This window comes from Pristiophorus japonicus, unplaced genomic scaffold, assembly GCF_044704955.1.
Source record: "Pristiophorus japonicus isolate sPriJap1 unplaced genomic scaffold, sPriJap1.hap1 HAP1_SCAFFOLD_2218, whole genome shotgun sequence".
Lineage (NCBI taxonomy): Eukaryota > Metazoa > Chordata > Chondrichthyes > Pristiophoridae > Pristiophorus > Pristiophorus japonicus.
Genome location: NW_027251928.1, coordinates 15,401 through 34,055, shown reverse-complemented (window position 1 = coordinate 34,055; position 18,655 = coordinate 15,401). Strand labels below are relative to the sequence as shown.

Here is an 18,655-nt window from a genome sequence, read left to right as displayed (position 1 = left end):
AATGCCTTTTCTAAGGATTGAATTCAGGACCTTCAGATTATGAGACTGACATGCTGCCTACTGCACTAAGAAGGTACTTCCCAGTTTAAGAGCTGGACAGTTTGACCAAATATGTTCGCTTACGTGGCATCCAAAGCCATAATGCAAAGATTGCAAAAATACTCGAGCCAGGTAGGAGTCGAACCTACAATCTTCTGATCCGTAGTCAGACGCGTTATCCATTGCGCCACTGGCCCAGTCTGTGAAAACTAGCTGCGACATCAGCAGGTGCACAGGACGGGCAGATTACAAGGCATGAGGCAGACAATCACCAAAGAGAGGCACCTCTGTCGCATCCCTTCGATTCACAGGTGGGAGAGCGGAGCAGTGCAGTAGAAAACAAAGCAAAGCAAAGTCGTGCTTAGGTAGTTGGTTGCACTCCGGCTTGAAGCAGTGAGCATTCTTTTGAAGTATGTATGTGTGTGGTAAGTGGCAATTCGCTGAAGGCAGAGCTCTTAATATGACGAGCAGTTTACAGCTGAACATGTTGCAGCTGAGGCACAGGACAGTGCCTTCGCCGTTTTGCTTGAACACTTGCATCTGTGTGTCAGCAGGGAGTGCCTTTGAGCAGCAATGCATGAAAAGAGGCAGCACTTTCTTTCAGGCAAAGCCTCAGGCAATAGAATCATCTGTCCATCAGTCAGACAGGCCTCTCGCTTGCTCCCTCACGCTCGTGGCGGCTGCGACGTTACGCTCAACTCGCTTCCCTTCCGCAGGCTCGAGCTCTTCTTGGCGTCTTTCACCATATCCGTGGCTTCCAGTCCTGCCCTTGCTCGCTTGCTATTGCTCAGTAACGTCGATTGGAGCAAAGCATGAAAAGTGTTCAGGGAGCAGGCCAACCTGAAGCAGGAGATTTCTGCTGGTCGTGGAAGCGAGCAGGCAAGTGATAAGGGGCGAGTCAGATGCAAACTGGGAGCTAATACCAGATGTGAATGGGGAATTTGCTCAAATGGGAGAGCGCTTACTTTGCATGTGTGAGGCAGTGGGATCAATGCCTGCATTCTCCACTGTTCTTTTGGCTCAGTTAATAGTTCAGACACAAGAGTTGTGTCAGGTGTGGGTGAGCCCATCTGCTTCTGAAGGTCACCGCAGGCTGAGGGACATCAAATCCTTTGGTGTGCTGTCGCAGCAAAACTTCTCGATTTTTGCATGCATGCAGCTGAAATGGAAAGAAAGAAAAACATCTTTACAAGTATCAATGCCTTTTCTAAGGATTGAATTCAGGACCTTCAGATTATGAGACTGACGTGCTGCCTACTGCACTAAGAAGGTACTTCCCAGTTTAAGAGCTGGACAGTTTGACCAAATATGTTCGCTTACGTGGCATCCAAAGCCATAATGCAAAGATTGCAAAAATACTCGAGCCAGGTAGGAGTCGAACCTACAATCTTCTGATCCGTAGTCAGACGCGTTATCCATTGCGCCACTGGCCCAGTCTGTGAAAACTAGCTGCGACATCAGCAGGTGCACAGGACGGGCAGATTACAAGGCATGAGGCAGACAATCACCAAAGAGAGGCACCTCTGTCGCATCCCTTCGATTCACAGGTGGGAGAGCGGAGCAGTGCAGTAGAAAACAAAGCAAAGCAAAGTCGTGCTTAGGTAGTTGGTTGCACTCCGGCTTGAAGCAGTGAGCATTCTTTTGAAGTATGTATGTGTGTGGTAAGTGGCAATTCGTTGAAGGCAGAGCTCTTAATATGACGAGCAGTTTACAGCTGAACATGTTGCAGCTGAGGCACAGGACAGTGCCTTCGCCGTTTTGCTTGAACACTTGCATCTGTGTGTCAGCAGGGAGTGCCTTTGAGCAGCAATGCATGAAAAGAGGCAGCACTTTCTTTCAGGCAAAGCCTCAGGCAATAGAATCATCTGTCCATCAGTCAGACAGGCCTCTCGCTTGCTCCCTCACGCTCGTGGCGGCTGCGACGTTACGCTCAACTCGCTTCCCTTCCGCAGGTTCGAGCTCTTCTTGGCGTCTTTCACCATATCCGTGGCTTCCAGTCCTGCCCTTGCTCGCTTGCTATTGCTCAGTAACGTCGATTGGAGCAAAGCATGAAAAGTGTTCAGGGAGCAGGCCAACCTGAAGCAGGAGATTTCTGCTGGTCGTGGAAGCGAGCAGGCAAGTGATAAGGGGCGAGTCAGATGCAAACTGGGAGCTAATACCAGATGTGAATGGGGAATTTGCTCAAATGGGAGAGCGCTTACTTTGCATGTGTGAGGCAGTGGGATCAATGCCTGCATTCTCCACTGTTCTTTTGGCTCAGTTAATAGTTCAGACACAAGAGTTGTGTCAGGTGTGGGTGAGCCCATCTGCTTCTGAAGGTCACCGCAGGCTGAGGGACATCAAATCCTTTGGTGTGCTGTCGCAGCAAAACTTCTCGATTTTTGCATGCATGCAGCTGAAATGGAAAGAAAGAAAAACATCTTTACAAGTATCAATGCCTTTTCTAAGGATTGAATTCAGGACCTTCAGATTATGAGACTGACGTGCTGCCTACTGCACTAAGAAGGTACTTCCCAGTTTAAGAGCTGGACAGTTTGACCAAATATGTTCGCTTACGTGGCAAAGATTGCAAAAATACTCGAGCCAGGTAGGAGTCGAACCTACAATCTTCTGATCCGTAGTCAGACGCGTTATCCATTGCGCCACTGGCCCAGTCTGTGAAAACTAGCTGCGACATCAGCAGGTGCACAGGACGGGCAGATTCCAAGGCATGAGGCAGACAATCACCAAAGAGAGGCACCTCTGTCGCATCCCTTCGATTCACAGGTGGGAGAGCGGAGCAGTGCAGTAGAAAACAAAGCAAAGCAAAGTCGTGCTTAGGTAGTTGGTTGCACTCCGGCTTGAAGCAGTGAGCATTCTTTTGAAGTATGTATGTGTGTGGTAAGTGGCAATTCGCTGAAGGCAGAGCTCTTAATATGACGAGCAGTTTACAGCTGAACATGTTGCAGCTGAGGCACAGGACAGTGCCTTCGCCGTTTTGCTTGAACACTTGCATCTGTGTGTCAGCAGGGAGTGCCTTTGAGCAGCAATGCATGAAAAGAGGCAGCACTTTCTTTCAGGCAAAGCCTCAGGCAATAGAATCATCTGTCCATCAGTCAGACAGGCCTCTCGCTTGCTCCCTCACGCTCGTGGGGGCTGCGACGTTACGCTCAACTCGCTTCCCTTCCGCAGGCTCGAGCTCTTCTTGGCGTCTTTCACCATATCCGTGGCTTCCAGTCCTGCCCTTGCTCGCTTGCTATTGCTCAGTAACGTCGATTGGAGCAAAGCATGAAAAGTGTTCAGGGAGCAGGCCAACCTGAAGCAGGAGATTTCTGCTGGTCGTGGAAGCGAGCAGGCAAGTGATAAGGGGCGAGTCAGATGCAAACTGGGAGCTAATACCAGATGTGAATGGGGAATTTGCTCAAATGGGAGAGCGCTTACTTTGCATGTGTGAGGCAGTGGGATCAATGCCTGCATTCTCCACTGTTCTTTTGGCTCAGTTAATAGTTCAGACACAAGAGTTGTGTCAGGTGTGGGTGAGCCCATCTGCTTCTGAAGGTCACCGCAGGCTGAGGGACATCAAATCCTTTGGTGTGCTGTCGCAGCAAAACTTCTCGATTTTTGCATGCATGCAGCTGAAATGGAAAGAAAGAAAAACATCTTTACAAGTATCAATGCCTTTTCTAAGGATTGAATTCAGGACCTTCAGATTATGAGACTGACATGCTGCCTACTGCACTAAGAAGGTACTTCCCAGTTTAAGAGCTGGACAGTTTGACCAAATATGTTCGCTTACGTGGCATCCAAAGCCATAATGCAAAGATTGCAAAAATACTCGAGCCAGGTAGGAGTCGAACCTACAATCTTCTGATCCGTAGTCAGACACGTTATCCATTGCGCCACTGGCCCAGTCTGTGAAAAATAGCTGCGACATCAGCAGGTGCACAGGACGGGCAGATTACAAGGCATGAGGCAGACAATCACCAAAGAGAGGCACCTCTGTCGCATCCCTTCGATTCACAGGTGGGAGAGCGGAGCAGTGCAGTAGAAAACAAAGCAAAGCAAAGTCGTGCTTAGGTAGTTGGTTGCACTCCGGCTTGAAGCAGTGAGCATTCTTTTGAAGTATGTATGTGTGTGGTAAGTGGCAATTCGCTGAAGGCAGAGCTCTTAATATGACGAGCAGTTTACAGCTGAACATGTTGCAGCTGAGGCACAGGACAGTGCCTTCGCCGTTTTGCTTGAACACTTGCATCTGTGTGTCAGCAGGGAGTGCCTTTGAGCAGCAATGCATGAAAAGAGGCAGCACTTTCTTTCAGGCAAAGCCTCAGGCAATAGAATCATCTGTCCATCAGTCAGACAGGCCTCTCGCTTGCTCCCTCACGCTCGTGGGGGCTGCGACGTTACGCTCAACTCGCTTCCCTTCCGCAGGCTCGAGCTCTTCTTGGCGTCTTTCACCATATCCGTGGCTTCCAGTCCTGCCCTTGCTCGCTTGCTATTGCTCAGTAACGTCGATTGGAGCAAAGCATGAAAAGTGTTCAGGGAGCAGGCCAACCTGAAGCAGGAGATTTCTGCTGGTCGTGGAAGCGAGCAGGCAAGTGATAAGGGGCGAGTCAGATGCAAACTGGGAGCTAATACCAGATGTGAATGGGGAATTTGCTCAAATGGGAGAGCGCTTACTTTGCATGTGTGAGGCAGTGGGATCAATGCCTGCATTCTCCACTGTTCTTTTGGCTCAGTTAATAGTTCAGACACAAGAGTTGTGTCAGGTGTGGGTGAGCCCATCTGCTTCTGAAGGTCACCGCAGGCTGAGGGACATCAAATCCTTTGGTGTGCTGTCGCAGCAAAACTTCTCGATTTTTGCATGCATGCAGCTGAAATGGAAAGAAAGAAAAACATCTTTACAAGTATCAATGCCTTTTCTAAGGATTGAATTCAGGACCTTCAGATTATGAGACTGACATGCTGCCTACTGCACTAAGAAGGTACTTCCCAGTTTAAGAGCTGGACAGTTTGACCAAATATGTTCGCTTACGTGGCATCCAAAGCCATAATGCAAAGATTGCAAAAATACTCGAGCCAGGTAGGAGTCGAACCTACAATCTTCTGATCCGTAGTCAGACACGTTATCCATTGCGCCACTGGCCCAGTCTGTGAAAACTAGCTGCGACATCAGCAGGTGCACAGGACGGGCAGATTACAAGGCATGAGGCAGACAATCACCAAAGAGAGGCACCTCTGTCGCATCCCTTCGATTCACAGGTGGGAGAGCGGAGCAGTGCAGTAGAAAACAAAGCAAAGCAAAGTCGTGCTTAGGTAGTTGGTTGCACTCCGGCTTGAAGCAGTGAGCATTCTTTTGAAGTATGTATGTGTGTGGTAAGTGGCAATTCGTTGAAGGCAGAGCTCTTAATATGACGAGCAGTTTACAGCTGAACATGTTGCAGCTGAGGCACAGGACAGTGCCTTCGCCGTTTTGCTTGAACACTTGCATCTGTGTGTCAGCAGGGAGTGCCTTTGAGCAGCAATGCATGAAAAGAGGCAGCACTTTCTTTCAGGCAAAGCCTCAGGCAATAGAATCATCTGTCCATCAGTCAGACAGGCCTCTCGCTTGCTCCCTCACGCTCGTGGCGGCTGCGACGTTACGCTCAACTCGCTTCCCTTCCGCAGGCTCGAGCTCTTCTTGGCGTCTTTCACCATATCCGTGGCTTCCAGTCCTGCCCTTGCTCGCTTGCTATTGCTCAGTAACGTCGATTGGAGCAAAGCATGAAAAGTGTTCAGGGAGCAGGCCAACCTGAAGCAGGAGATTTCTGCTGGTCGTGGAAGCGAGCAGGCAAGTGATAAGGGGCGAGTCAGATGCAAACTGGGAGCTAATACCAGATGTGAATGGGGAATTTGCTCAAATGGGAGAGCGCTTACTTTGCATGTGTGAGGCAGTGGGATCAATGCCTGCATTCTCCACTGTTCTTTTGGCTCAGTTAATAGTTCAGACACAAGAGTTGTGTCAGGTGTGGGTGAGCCCATCTGCTTCTGAAGGTCACCGCAGGCTGAGGGACATCAAATCCTTTGGTGTGCTGTCGCAGCAAAACTTCTCGATTTTTGCATGCATGCAGCTGAAATGGAAAGAAAGAAAAACATCTTTACAAGTATCAATGCCTTTTCTAAGGATTGAATTCAGGACCTTCAGATTATGAGACTGACGTGCTGCCTACTGCACTAAGAAGGTACTTCCCAGTTTAAGAGCTGGACAGTTTGACCAAATATGTTCGCTTACGTGGCAAAGATTGCAAAAATACTCGAGCCAGGTAGGAGTCGAACCTACAATCTTCTGATCCGTAGTCAGACGCGTTATCCATTGCGCCACTGGCCCAGTCTGTGAAAACTAGCTGCGACATCAGCAGGTGCACAGGACGGGCAGATTACAAGGCATGAGGCAGACAATCACCAAAGAGAGGCACCTCTGTCGCATCCCTTCGATTCACAGGTGGGAGAGCGGAGCAGTGCAGTAGAAAACAAAGCAAAGCAAAGTCGTGCTTAGGTAGTTGGTTGCACTCCGGCTTGAAGCAGTGAGCATTCTTTTGAAGTATGTATGTGTGTGGTAAGTGGCAATTCGCTGAAGGCAGAGCTCTTAATATGATGAGCAGTTTACAGCTGAACATGTTGCAGCTGAGGCACAGGACAGTGCCTTCGCCGTTTTGCTTGAACACTTGCATCTGTGTGTCAGCAGGGAGTGCCTTTGAGCAGCAATGCATGAAAAGAGGCAGCACTTTCTTTCAGGCAAAGCCTCAGGCAATAGAATCATCTGTCCATCAGTCAGACAGGCCTCTCGCTTGCTCCCTCACGCTCGTGGCGGCTCAACTCGCTTCCCTTCCGCAGGCTCGAGCTCTTCTTGGCGTCTTTCACCATATCCGTGGCTTCCAGTCCTGCCGTTGCTCGCTTGCTATTGCTCAGTAACGTCGATTGGAGCAAAGCATGAAAAGTGTTCAGGGAGCAGGCCACCCTGAAGCAGGAGATTTCTGCTGGTCGTGGAAGCGAGGAGGCAAGTGATAAGGGGCGAGTCAGATGCAAACTGGGAGCTAATACCAGATGTGAATGAGGAATTTGCTCAAATGGGAGAGCGCTTACTTTGCATGTGTGAGGCAGTGGGATCAATGCCTGCATTCTCCACTGTTCTTTTGGCTCAGTTAATAGTTCAGACACAAGAGTTGTGTCAGGTGTGGGTGAGCCCATCTGCTTCTGAAGGTCACCGCAGGCTGAGGGACATCAAATCCTTTGGTGTGCTGTCGCAGCAAAACTTCTCGATTTTTGCATGCATGCAGCTGAAATGGAAAGAAGGAAAAACATCTTTACAAGTATCAATGCCTTTTCTAAGGATTGAACTCAGGACCTTCAGATTATGAGACTGACATGCTGCCTACTGCACTAAGAAGGTACTTCCCAGTTTAAGAGCTGGACAGTTTGACCAAATATGTTCGCTTCCGTGGCAAAGATTGCAAAAATACTCGAGCCAGGTAGGAGTCGAACCTACAATCTTCTGATCCGTAGTCAGACGCGTTATCCATTGCGCCACTGGCCCAGTCTGTGAAAACTAGCTGCGACATCAGCAGGTGCACAGGACGGGCAGATTACAAGGCATGAGGCAGACAATCACCAAAGAGAGGCACCTCTGTCGCATCCCTTCGATTCACAGGTGGGAGAGCGGAGCAGTGCAGTAGAAAACAAAGCAAAGCAAAGTCGTGCTTAGGTAGTTGGTTGCACTCCGGCTTGAAGCAGTGAGCATTCTTTTGAAGTATGTATGTGTGTGGTAAGTGGCAATTCGCTGAAGGCAGAGCTCTTAATATGACGAGCAGTTTACAGCTGAACATGTTGCAGCTGAGGCACAGGACAGTGCCTTCGCCGTTTTGCTTGAACACTTGCATCTGTGTGTCAGCAGGGAGTGCCTTTGAGCAGCAATGCATGAAAAGAGGCAGCACTTTCTTTCAGGCAAAGCCTCAGGCAATAGAATCATCTGTCCATCAGTCAGACAGGCCTCTCGCTTGCTCCCTCACGCTCGTGGCGGCTGCGACGTTACGCTCAACTCGCTTCCCTTCCGCAGGCTCGAGCTCTTCTTGGCGTCTTTCACCATATCCGTGGCTTCCAGTCCTGCCCTTGCTCGCTTGCTATTGCTCAGTAACGTCGATTGGAGCAAAGCATGAAAAGTGTTCAGGGAGCAGGCCAACCTGAAGCAGGAGATTTCTGCTGGTCGTGGAAGCGAGCAGGCAAGTGATAAGGGGCGAGTCAGATGCAAACTGGGAGCTAATACCAGATGTGAATGGGGAATTTGCTCAAATGGGAGAGCGCTTACTTTGCATGTGTGAGGCAGTGGGATCAATGCCTGCATTCTCCACTGTTCTTTTGGCTCAGTTAATAGTTCAGACACAAGAGTTGTGTCAGGTGTGGGTGAGCCCATCTGCTTCTGAAGGTCACCGCAGGCTGAGGGACATCAAATCCTTTGGTGTGCTGTCGCAGCAAAACTTCTCGATTTTTGCATGCATGCAGCTGAAATGGAAAGAAAGAAAAACATCTTTACAAGTATCAATGCCTTTTCTAAGGATTGAATTCAGGACCTTCAGATTATGAGACTGACGTGCTGCCTACTGCACTAAGAAGGTACTTCCCAGTTTAAGAGCTGGACAGTTTGACCAAATATGTTCGCTTACGTGGCAAAGATTGCAAAAATACTCGAGCCAGGTAGGAGTCGAACCTACAATCTTCTGATCCGTAGTCAGACGCATTATCCATTGCGCCACTGGCCCAGTCTGTGAAAACTGGCTGCGACATCAGCAGGTGCACAGGACGGGCAGATTACAAGGCATGAGGCAGACAATCACCAAAGAGAGGCACCTCTGTCGCATCCCTTCGATTCACAGGTGGGAGAGCGCAGCAGTGCAGTAGAAAACAAAGCAAAGCAAAGTCGTGCTTAGGTAGTTGGTTGCACTCCGGCTTGAAGCAGTGAGCATTCTTTTGAAGTATGTATGTGTGTGGTAAGTGGCAATTCGCTGAAGGCAGAGCTCTTAATATGACGAGCAGTTTACAGCTGAACATGTTGCAGCTGAGGCACAGGACAGTGCCTTCGCCGTTTTGCTTGAACACTTGCATCTGTGTGTCAGCAGGGAGTGCCTTTGAGCAGCAATGCATGAAAAGAGGCAGCACTTTCTTTCAGGCAAAGCCTCAGGCAATAGAATCATCTGTCCATCAGTCAGACAGGCCTCTCGCTTGCTCCCTCACGCTCGTGGCGGCTGCGACGTTACGCTCAACTCGCTTCCCTTCCGCAGGCTCGAGCTCTTCTTGGCGTCTTTCACCATATCCGTGGCTTCCAGTCCTGCCCTTGCTCGCTTGCTATTGCTCAGTAACGTCGATTGGAGCAAAGCATGAAAAGTGTTCAGGGAGCAGGCCAACCTGAAGCAGGAGATTTCTGCTGGTCGTGGAAGCGAGGAGGCAAGTGATAAGGGGCGAGTCAGATGCAAACTGGGAGCTAATACCAGATGTGAATGGGGAATTTGCTCAAATGGGAGAGTGCTTACTTTGCATGTGTGAGGCAGTGGGATCAATGCCTGCATTCTCCACTGTTCTTTTGGCTCAGTTAATAGTTCAGACACAAGAGTTGTGTCAGGTGTGGGTGAGCCCATCTGCTTCTGAAGGTCACCGCAGGCTGAGGGACATCAAATCCTTTGGTGTGCTGTCGCAGCAAAACTTCTCGATTTTTGCATGCATGCAGCTGAAATGGAAAGAAAGAAAAACATCTTTACAAGTATCAATGCCTTTTCTAAGGATTGAATTCAGGACCTTCAGATTATGAGACTGACGTGCTGCCTACTGCACTAAGAAGGTACTTCCCAGTTTAAGAGCTGGACAGTTTGACCAAATATGTTCGCTTACGTGGCAAAGATTGCAAAAATACTCGAGCCAGGTAGGAGTCGAACCTACAATCTTCTGATCCGTAGTCAGACGCGTTATCCATTGCGCCACTGGCCCAGTCTGTGAAAACTAGCTGCGACATCAGCAGGTGCACAGGACGGGCAGATTACAAGGCATGAGGCAGACAATCACCAAAGAGAGGCACCTCTGTCGCATCCCTTCGATTCACAGGTGGGAGAGCGGAGCAGTGCAGTAGAAAACAAAGCAAAGCAAAGTCGTGCTTAGGTAGTTGGTTGCACTCCGGCTTGAAGCAGTGAGCATTCTTTTGAAGTATGTATGTGTGTGGTAAGTGGCAATTCGCTGAAGGCAGAGCTCTTAATATGACGAGCAGTTTACAGCTGAACATGTTGCAGCTGAGGCACAGGACAGTGCCTTCGCCGTTTTGCTTGAACACTTGCATCTGTGTGTCAGCAGGGAGTGCCTTTGAGCAGCAATGCATGAAAAGAGGCAGCACTTTCTTTCAGGCAAAGCCTCAGGCAATAGAATCATCTGTCCATCAGTCAGACAGGCCTCTCGCTTGCTCCCTCACGCTCGTGGGGGCTGCGACGTTACGCTCAACTCGCTTCCCTTCCGCAGGCTCGAGCTCTTCTTGGCGTCTTTCACCATATCCGTGGCTTCCAGTCCTGCCCTTGCTCGCTTGCTATTGCTCAGTAACGTCGATTGGAGCAAAGCATGAAAAGTGTTCAGGGAGCAGGCCAACCTGAAGCAGGAGATTTCTGCTGGTCGTGGAAGCGAGCAGGCAAGTGATAAGGGGCGAGTCAGATGCAAACTGGGAGCTAATACCAGATGTGAATGGGGAATTTGCTCAAATGGGAGAGCGCTTACTTTGCATGTGTGAGGCAGTGGGATCAATGCCTGCATTCTCCACTGTTCTTTTGGCTCAGTTAATAGTTCAGACACAAGAGTTGTGTCAGGTGTGGGTGAGCCCATCTGCTTCTGAAGGTCACCGCAGGCTGAGGGACATCAAATCCTTTGGTGTGCTGTCGCAGCAAAACTTCTCGATTTTTGCATGCATGCAGCTGAAATGGAAAGAAAGAAAAACATCTTTACAAGTATCAATGCCTTTTCTAAGGATTGAATTCAGGACCTTCAGATTATGAGACTGACATGCTGCCTACTGCACTAAGAAGGTACTTCCCAGTTTAAGAGCTGGACAGTTTGACCAAATATGTTCGCTTACGTGGCATCCAAAGCCATAATGCAAAGATTGCAAAAATACTCGAGCCAGGTAGGAGTCGAACCTACAATCTTCTGATCCGTAGTCAGACACGTTATCCATTGCGCCACTGGCCCAGTCTGTGAAAAATAGCTGCGACATCAGCAGGTGCACAGGACGGGCAGATTACAAGGCATGAGGCAGACAATCACCAAAGAGAGGCACCTCTGTCGCATCCCTTCGATTCACAGGTGGGAGAGCGGAGCAGTGCAGTAGAAAACAAAGCAAAGCAAAGTCGTGCTTAGGTAGTTGGTTGCACTCCGGCTTGAAGCAGTGAGCATTCTTTTGAAGTATGTATGTGTGTGGTAAGTGGCAATTCGCTGAAGGCAGAGCTCTTAATATGACGAGCAGTTTACAGCTGAACATGTTGCAGCTGAGGCACAGGACAGTGCCTTCGCCGTTTTGCTTGAACACTTGCATCTGTGTGTCAGCAGGGAGTGCCTTTGAGCAGCAATGCATGAAAAGAGGCAGCACTTTCTTTCAGGCAAAGCCTCAGGCAATAGAATCATCTGTCCATCAGTCAGACAGGCCTCTCGCTTGCTCCCTCACGCTCGTGGGGGCTGCGACGTTACGCTCAACTCGCTTCCCTTCCGCAGGCTCGAGCTCTTCTTGGCGTCTTTCACCATATCCGTGGCTTCCAGTCCTGCCCTTGCTCGCTTGCTATTGCTCAGTAACGTCGATTGGAGCAAAGCATGAAAAGTGTTCAGGGAGCAGGCCAACCTGAAGCAGGAGATTTCTGCTGGTCGTGGAAGCGAGCAGGCAAGTGATAAGGGGCGAGTCAGATGCAAACTGGGAGCTAATACCAGATGTGAATGGGGAATTTGCTCAAATGGGAGAGCGCTTACTTTGCATGTGTGAGGCAGTGGGATCAATGCCTGCATTCTCCACTGTTCTTTTGGCTCAGTTAATAGTTCAGACACAAGAGTTGTGTCAGGTGTGGGTGAGCCCATCTGCTTCTGAAGGTCACCGCAGGCTGAGGGACATCAAATCCTTTGGTGTGCTGTCGCAGCAAAACTTCTCGATTTTTGCATGCATGCAGCTGAAATGGAAAGAAAGAAAAACATCTTTACAAGTATCAATGCCTTTTCTAAGGATTGAATTCAGGACCTTCAGATTATGAGACTGACATGCTGCCTACTGCACTAAGAAGGTACTTCCCAGTTTAAGAGCTGGACAGTTTGACCAAATATGTTCGCTTACGTGGCATCCAAAGCCATAATGCAAAGATTGCAAAAATACTCGAGCCAGGTAGGAGTCGAACCTACAATCTTCTGATCCGTAGTCAGACACGTTATCCATTGCGCCACTGGCCCAGTCTGTGAAAACTAGCTGCGACATCAGCAGGTGCACAGGACGGGCAGATTACAAGGCATGAGGCAGACAATCACCAAAGAGAGGCACCTCTGTCGCATCCCTTCGATTCACAGGTGGGAGAGCGGAGCAGTGCAGTAGAAAACAAAGCAAAGCAAAGTCGTGCTTAGGTAGTTGGTTGCACTCCGGCTTGAAGCAGTGAGCATTCTTTTGAAGTATGTATGTGTGTGGTAAGTGGCAATTCGTTGAAGGCAGAGCTCTTAATATGACGAGCAGTTTACAGCTGAACATGTTGCAGCTGAGGCACAGGACAGTGCCTTCGCCGTTTTGCTTGAACACTTGCATCTGTGTGTCAGCAGGGAGTGCCTTTGAGCAGCAATGCATGAAAAGAGGCAGCACTTTCTTTCAGGCAAAGCCTCAGGCAATAGAATCATCTGTCCATCAGTCAGACAGGCCTCTCGCTTGCTCCCTCACGCTCGTGGCGGCTGCGACGTTACGCTCAACTCGCTTCCCTTCCGCAGGCTCGAGCTCTTCTTGGCGTCTTTCACCATATCCGTGGCTTCCAGTCCTGCCCTTGCTCGCTTGCTATTGCTCAGTAACGTCGATTGGAGCAAAGCATGAAAAGTGTTCAGGGAGCAGGCCAACCTGAAGCAGGAGATTTCTGCTGGTCGTGGAAGCGAGCAGGCAAGTGATAAGGGGCGAGTCAGATGCAAACTGGGAGCTAATACCAGATGTGAATGGGGAATTTGCTCAAATGGGAGAGCGCTTACTTTGCATGTGTGAGGCAGTGGGATCAATGCCTGCATTCTCCACTGTTCTTTTGGCTCAGTTAATAGTTCAGACACAAGAGTTGTGTCAGGTGTGGGTGAGCCCATCTGCTTCTGAAGGTCACCGCAGGCTGAGGGACATCAAATCCTTTGGTGTGCTGTCGCAGCAAAACTTCTCGATTTTTGCATGCATGCAGCTGAAATGGAAAGAAAGAAAAACATCTTTACAAGTATCAATGCCTTTTCTAAGGATTGAATTCAGGACCTTCAGATTATGAGACTGACGTGCTGCCTACTGCACTAAGAAGGTACTTCCCAGTTTAAGAGCTGGACAGTTTGACCAAATATGTTCGCTTACGTGGCAAAGATTGCAAAAATACTCGAGCCAGGTAGGAGTCGAACCTACAATCTTCTGATCCGTAGTCAGACGCGTTATCCATTGCGCCACTGGCCCAGTCTGTGAAAACTAGCTGCGACATCAGCAGGTGCACAGGACGGGCAGATTACAAGGCATGAGGCAGACAATCACCAAAGAGAGGCACCTCTGTCGCATCCCTTCGATTCACAGGTGGGAGAGCGGAGCAGTGCAGTAGAAAACAAAGCAAAGCAAAGTCGTGCTTAGGTAGTTGGTTGCACTCCGGCTTGAAGCAGTGAGCATTCTTTTGAAGTATGTATGTGTGTGGTAAGTGGCAATTCGCTGAAGGCAGAGCTCTTAATATGATGAGCAGTTTACAGCTGAACATGTTGCAGCTGAGGCACAGGACAGTGCCTTCGCCGTTTTGCTTGAACACTTGCATCTGTGTGTCAGCAGGGAGTGCCTTTGAGCAGCAATGCATGAAAAGAGGCAGCACTTTCTTTCAGGCAAAGCCTCAGGCAATAGAATCATCTGTCCATCAGTCAGACAGGCCTCTCGCTTGCTCCCTCACGCTCGTGGCGGCTCAACTCGCTTCCCTTCCGCAGGCTCGAGCTCTTCTTGGCGTCTTTCACCATATCCGTGGCTTCCAGTCCTGCCGTTGCTCGCTTGCTATTGCTCAGTAACGTCGATTGGAGCAAAGCATGAAAAGTGTTCAGGGAGCAGGCCACCCTGAAGCAGGAGATTTCTGCTGGTCGTGGAAGCGAGGAGGCAAGTGATAAGGGGCGAGTCAGATGCAAACTGGGAGCTAATACCAGATGTGAATGAGGAATTTGCTCAAATGGGAGAGCGCTTACTTTGCATGTGTGAGGCAGTGGGATCAATGCCTGCATTCTCCACTGTTCTTTTGGCTCAGTTAATAGTTCAGACACAAGAGTTGTGTCAGGTGTGGGTGAGCCCATCTGCTTCTGAAGGTCACCGCAGGCTGAGGGACATCAAATCCTTTGGTGTGCTGTCGCAGCAAAACTTCTCGATTTTTGCATGCATGCAGCTGAAATGGAAAGAAGGAAAAACATCTTTACAAGTATCAATGCCTTTTCTAAGGATTGAACTCAGGACCTTCAGATTATGAGACTGACATGCTGCCTACTGCACTAAGAAGGTACTTCCCAGTTTAAGAGCTGGACAGTTTGACCAAATATGTTCGCTTCCGTGGCAAAGATTGCAAAAATACTCGAGCCAGGTAGGAGTCGAACCTACAATCTTCTGATCCGTAGTCAGACGCGTTATCCATTGCGCCACTGGCCCAGTCTGTGAAAACTAGCTGCGACATCAGCAGGTGCACAGGACGGGCAGATTACAAGGCATGAGGCAGACAATCACCAAAGAGAGGCACCTCTGTCGCATCCCTTCGATTCACAGGTGGGAGAGCGGAGCAGTGCAGTAGAAAACAAAGCAAAGCAAAGTCGTGCTTAGGTAGTTGGTTGCACTCCGGCTTGAAGCAGTGAGCATTCTTTTGAAGTATGTATGTGTGTGGTAAGTGGCAATTCGCTGAAGGCAGAGCTCTTAATATGACGAGCAGTTTACAGCTGAACATGTTGCAGCTGAGGCACAGGACAGTGCCTTCGCCGTTTTGCTTGAACACTTGCATCTGTGTGTCAGCAGGGAGTGCCTTTGAGCAGCAATGCATGAAAAGAGGCAGCACTTTCTTTCAGGCAAAGCCTCAGGCAATAGAATCATCTGTCCATCAGTCAGACAGGCCTCTCGCTTGCTCCCTCACGCTCGTGGCGGCTGCGACGTTACGCTCAACTCGCTTCCCTTCCGCAGGCTCGAGCTCTTCTTGGCGTCTTTCACCATATCCGTGGCTTCCAGTCCTGCCCTTGCTCGCTTGCTATTGCTCAGTAACGTCGATTGGAGCAAAGCATGAAAAGTGTTCAGGGAGCAGGCCAACCTGAAGCAGGAGATTTCTGCTGGTCGTGGAAGCGAGCAGGCAAGTGATAAGGGGCGAGTCAGATGCAAACTGGGAGCTAATACCAGATGTGAATGGGGGATTTGCTCAAATGGGAGAGCGCTTACTTTGCATGTGTGAGGCAGTGGGATCAATGCCTGCATTCTCCACTGTTCTTTTGGCTCAGTTAATAGTTCAGACACAAGAGTTGTGTCAGGTGTGGGTGAGCCCATCTGCTTCTGAAGGTCACCGCAGGCTGAGGGACATCAAATCCTTTGGTGTGCTGTCGCAGCAAAACTTCTCGATTTTTGCATGCATGCAGCTGAAATGGAAAGAAAGAAAAACATCTTTACAAGTATCAATGCCTTTTCTAAGGATTGAATTCAGGACCTTCAGATTATGAGACTGACGTGCTGCCTACTGCACTAAGAAGGTACTTCCCAGTTTAAGAGCTGGACAGTTTGACCAAATATGTTCGCTTACGTGGCAAAGATTGCAAAAATACTCGAGCCAGGTAGGAGTCGAACCTACAATCTTCTGATCCGTAGTCAGACGCATTATCCATTGCGCCACTGGCCCAGTCTGTGAAAACTGGCTGCGACATCAGCAGGTGCACAGGACGGGCAGATTACAAGGCATGAGGCAGACAATCACCAAAGAGAGGCACCTCTGTCGCATCCCTTCGATTCACAGGTGGGAGAGCGCAGCAGTGCAGTAGAAAACAAAGCAAAGCAAAGTCGTGCTTAGGTAGTTGGTTGCACTCCGGCTTGAAGCAGTGAGCATTCTTTTGAAGTATGTATGTGTGTGGTAAGTGGCAATTCGCTGAAGGCAGAGCTCTTAATATGACGAGCAGTTTACAGCTGAACATGTTGCAGCTGAGGCACAGGACAGTGCCTTCGCCGTTTTGCTTGAACACTTGCATCTGTGTGTCAGCAGGGAGTGCCTTTGAGCAGCAATGCATGAAAAGAGGCAGCACTTTCTTTCAGGCAAAGCCTCAGGCAATAGAATCATCTGTCCATCAGTCAGACAGGCCTCTCGCTTGCTCCCTCACGCTCGTGGCGGCTGCGACGTTACGCTCAACTCGCTTCCCTTCCGCAGGCTCGAGCTCTTCTTGGCGTCTTTCACCATATCCGTGGCTTCCAGTCCTGCCCTTGCTCGCTTGCTATTGCTCAGTAACGTCGATTGGAGCAAAGCATGAAAAGTGTTCAGGGAGCAGGCCAACCTGAAGCAGGAGATTTCTGCTGGTCGTGGAAGCGAGGAGGCAAGTGATAAGGGGCGAGTCAGATGCAAACTGGGAGCTAATACCAGATGTGAATGGGGAATTTGCTCAAATGGGAGAGTGCTTACTTTGCATGTGTGAGGCAGTGGGATCAATGCCTGCATTCTCCACTGTTCTTTTGGCTCAGTTAATAGTTCAGACACAAGAGTTGTGTCAGGTGTGGGTGAGCCCATCTGCTTCTGAAGGTCACCGCAGGCTGAGGGACATCAAATCCTTTGGTGTGCTGTCGCAGCAAAACTTCTCGATTTTTGCATGCATGCAGCTGAAATGGAAAGAAAGAAAAACATCTTTACAAGTATCAATGCCTTTTCTAAGGATTGAATTCAGGACCTTCAGATTATGAGACTGACGTGCTGCCTACTGCACTAAGAAGGTACTTCCCAGTTTAAGAGCTGGACAGTTTGACCAAATATGTTCGCTTACGTGGCAAAGATTGCAAAAATACTCGAGCCAGGTAGGAGTCGAACCTACAATCTTCTGATCCGTAGTCAGACGCGTTATCCATTGCGCCACTGGCCCAGTCTGTGAAAACTAGCTGCGACATCAGCAGGTGCACAGGACGGGCAGATTACAAGGCATGAGGCAGACAATCACCAAAGAGAGGCACCTCTGTCGCATCCCTTCGATTCACAGGTGGGAGAGCGGAGCAGTGCAGTAGAAAACAAAGCAAAGCAAAGTCGTGCTTAGGTAGTTGGTTGCACTCCGGCTTGAAGCAGTGAGCATTCTTTTGAAGTATGTATGTGTGTGGTAAGTGGCAATTCGCTGAAGGCAGAGCTCTTAATATGACGAGCAGTTTACAGCTGAACATGTTGCAGCTGAGGCACAGGACAGTGCCTTCGCCGTTTTGCTTGAACACTTGCATCTGTGTGTCAGCAGGGAGTGCCTTTGAGCAGCAATGCATGAAAAGAGGCAGCACTTTCTTTCAGGCAAAGCCTCAGGCAATAGAATCATCTGTCCATCAGTCAGACAGGCCTCTCGCTTGCTCCCTCACGCTCGTGGCGGCTCAACTCGCTTCCCTTCCGCAGGCTCGAGCTCTTCTTGGCGTCTTTCACCATATCCGTGGCTTCCAGTCCTGCCGTTGCTCGCTTGCTATTGCTCAGTAACGTCGATTGGAGCAAAGCATGAAAAGTGTTCAGGGAGCAGGCCACCCTGAAGCAGGAGATTTCTGCTGGTCGTGGAAGCGAGGAGGCAAGTGATAAGGGGCGAGTCAGATGCAAACTGGGAGCTAATACCAGATGTGAATGAGGAATTTGCTCAAATGGGAGAGCGCTTACTTTGCATGTGTGAGGCAGTGGGATCAATGCCTGCATTCTCCACTGTTCTTTTGGCTCAGTTAATAGTTCAGACACAAGAGTTGTGTCAGGTGTGGGTGAGCCCATCTGCTTCTGAAGGTCACCGCAGGCTGAGGGACATCAAATCCTTTGGTGTGCTGTCGCAGCAAAACTTCTCGATTTTTGCATGCATGCAGCTGAAATGGAAAGAAGGAAAAACATCTTTACAAGTATCAATGCCTTTTCTAAGGATTGAACTCAGGACCTTCAGATTATGAGACTGACATGCTGCCTACTGCACTAAGAAGGTACTTCCCAGTTTAAGAGCTGGACAGTTTGACCAAATATGTTCGCTTCCGTGGCAAAGATTGCAAAAATACTCGAGCCAGGTAGGAGTCGAACCTACAATCTTCTGATCCGTAGTCAGACGCGTTATCCATTGCGCCACTGGCCCAGTCTGTGAAAACTAGCTGCGACATCAGCAGGTGCACAGGACGGGCAGATTACAAGGCATGAGGCAGACAATCACCAAAGAGAGGCAC

The 18,655-nt window shown here is 49.5% G+C and overlaps 16 non-coding genes across 16 annotated transcripts; all 16 read right to left on the bottom strand.

The window, feature by feature from the left end:
• Positions 1–163: 163 nt before the first annotated feature.
• Positions 164–236, bottom strand: trnar-acg (transfer RNA arginine (anticodon ACG)). The gene has a single exon. It is a non-coding gene; the product is annotated as a tRNA-Arg (tRNA).
• A 1,163-nt stretch (positions 237–1,399) lies between these two features.
• On the bottom strand, positions 1,400–1,472 carry trnar-acg (transfer RNA arginine (anticodon ACG)). Its single transcript has one exon. It is a non-coding gene; the product is annotated as a tRNA-Arg (tRNA).
• A 1,146-nt stretch (positions 1,473–2,618) lies between these two features.
• Positions 2,619–2,691, bottom strand: trnar-acg (transfer RNA arginine (anticodon ACG)). Its single transcript has one exon. It is a non-coding gene; the product is annotated as a tRNA-Arg (tRNA).
• Positions 2,692–3,854: 1,163 nt separating this feature from the next.
• trnar-acg (transfer RNA arginine (anticodon ACG)) lies at positions 3,855–3,927 on the bottom strand. The gene has a single exon. It is a non-coding gene; the product is annotated as a tRNA-Arg (tRNA).
• Positions 3,928–5,090: 1,163 nt separating this feature from the next.
• trnar-acg (transfer RNA arginine (anticodon ACG)) lies at positions 5,091–5,163 on the bottom strand. The gene has a single exon. It is a non-coding gene; the product is annotated as a tRNA-Arg (tRNA).
• A 1,146-nt stretch (positions 5,164–6,309) lies between these two features.
• trnar-acg (transfer RNA arginine (anticodon ACG)) lies at positions 6,310–6,382 on the bottom strand. The gene has a single exon. It is a non-coding gene; the product is annotated as a tRNA-Arg (tRNA).
• A 1,133-nt stretch (positions 6,383–7,515) lies between these two features.
• Positions 7,516–7,588, bottom strand: trnar-acg (transfer RNA arginine (anticodon ACG)). Its single transcript has one exon. It is a non-coding gene; the product is annotated as a tRNA-Arg (tRNA).
• A 1,146-nt stretch (positions 7,589–8,734) lies between these two features.
• trnar-acg (transfer RNA arginine (anticodon ACG)) lies at positions 8,735–8,807 on the bottom strand. Its single transcript has one exon. It is a non-coding gene; the product is annotated as a tRNA-Arg (tRNA).
• Positions 8,808–9,953: 1,146 nt separating this feature from the next.
• Positions 9,954–10,026, bottom strand: trnar-acg (transfer RNA arginine (anticodon ACG)). Its single transcript has one exon. It is a non-coding gene; the product is annotated as a tRNA-Arg (tRNA).
• A 1,163-nt stretch (positions 10,027–11,189) lies between these two features.
• On the bottom strand, positions 11,190–11,262 carry trnar-acg (transfer RNA arginine (anticodon ACG)). Its single transcript has one exon. It is a non-coding gene; the product is annotated as a tRNA-Arg (tRNA).
• Positions 11,263–12,425: 1,163 nt separating this feature from the next.
• On the bottom strand, positions 12,426–12,498 carry trnar-acg (transfer RNA arginine (anticodon ACG)). Its single transcript has one exon. It is a non-coding gene; the product is annotated as a tRNA-Arg (tRNA).
• A 1,146-nt stretch (positions 12,499–13,644) lies between these two features.
• Positions 13,645–13,717, bottom strand: trnar-acg (transfer RNA arginine (anticodon ACG)). The gene has a single exon. It is a non-coding gene; the product is annotated as a tRNA-Arg (tRNA).
• Positions 13,718–14,850: 1,133 nt separating this feature from the next.
• On the bottom strand, positions 14,851–14,923 carry trnar-acg (transfer RNA arginine (anticodon ACG)). The gene has a single exon. It is a non-coding gene; the product is annotated as a tRNA-Arg (tRNA).
• Positions 14,924–16,069: 1,146 nt separating this feature from the next.
• Positions 16,070–16,142, bottom strand: trnar-acg (transfer RNA arginine (anticodon ACG)). Its single transcript has one exon. It is a non-coding gene; the product is annotated as a tRNA-Arg (tRNA).
• A 1,146-nt stretch (positions 16,143–17,288) lies between these two features.
• Positions 17,289–17,361, bottom strand: trnar-acg (transfer RNA arginine (anticodon ACG)). Its single transcript has one exon. It is a non-coding gene; the product is annotated as a tRNA-Arg (tRNA).
• Positions 17,362–18,494: 1,133 nt separating this feature from the next.
• On the bottom strand, positions 18,495–18,567 carry trnar-acg (transfer RNA arginine (anticodon ACG)). The gene has a single exon. It is a non-coding gene; the product is annotated as a tRNA-Arg (tRNA).
• Positions 18,568–18,655: the final 88 nt, after the last annotated feature.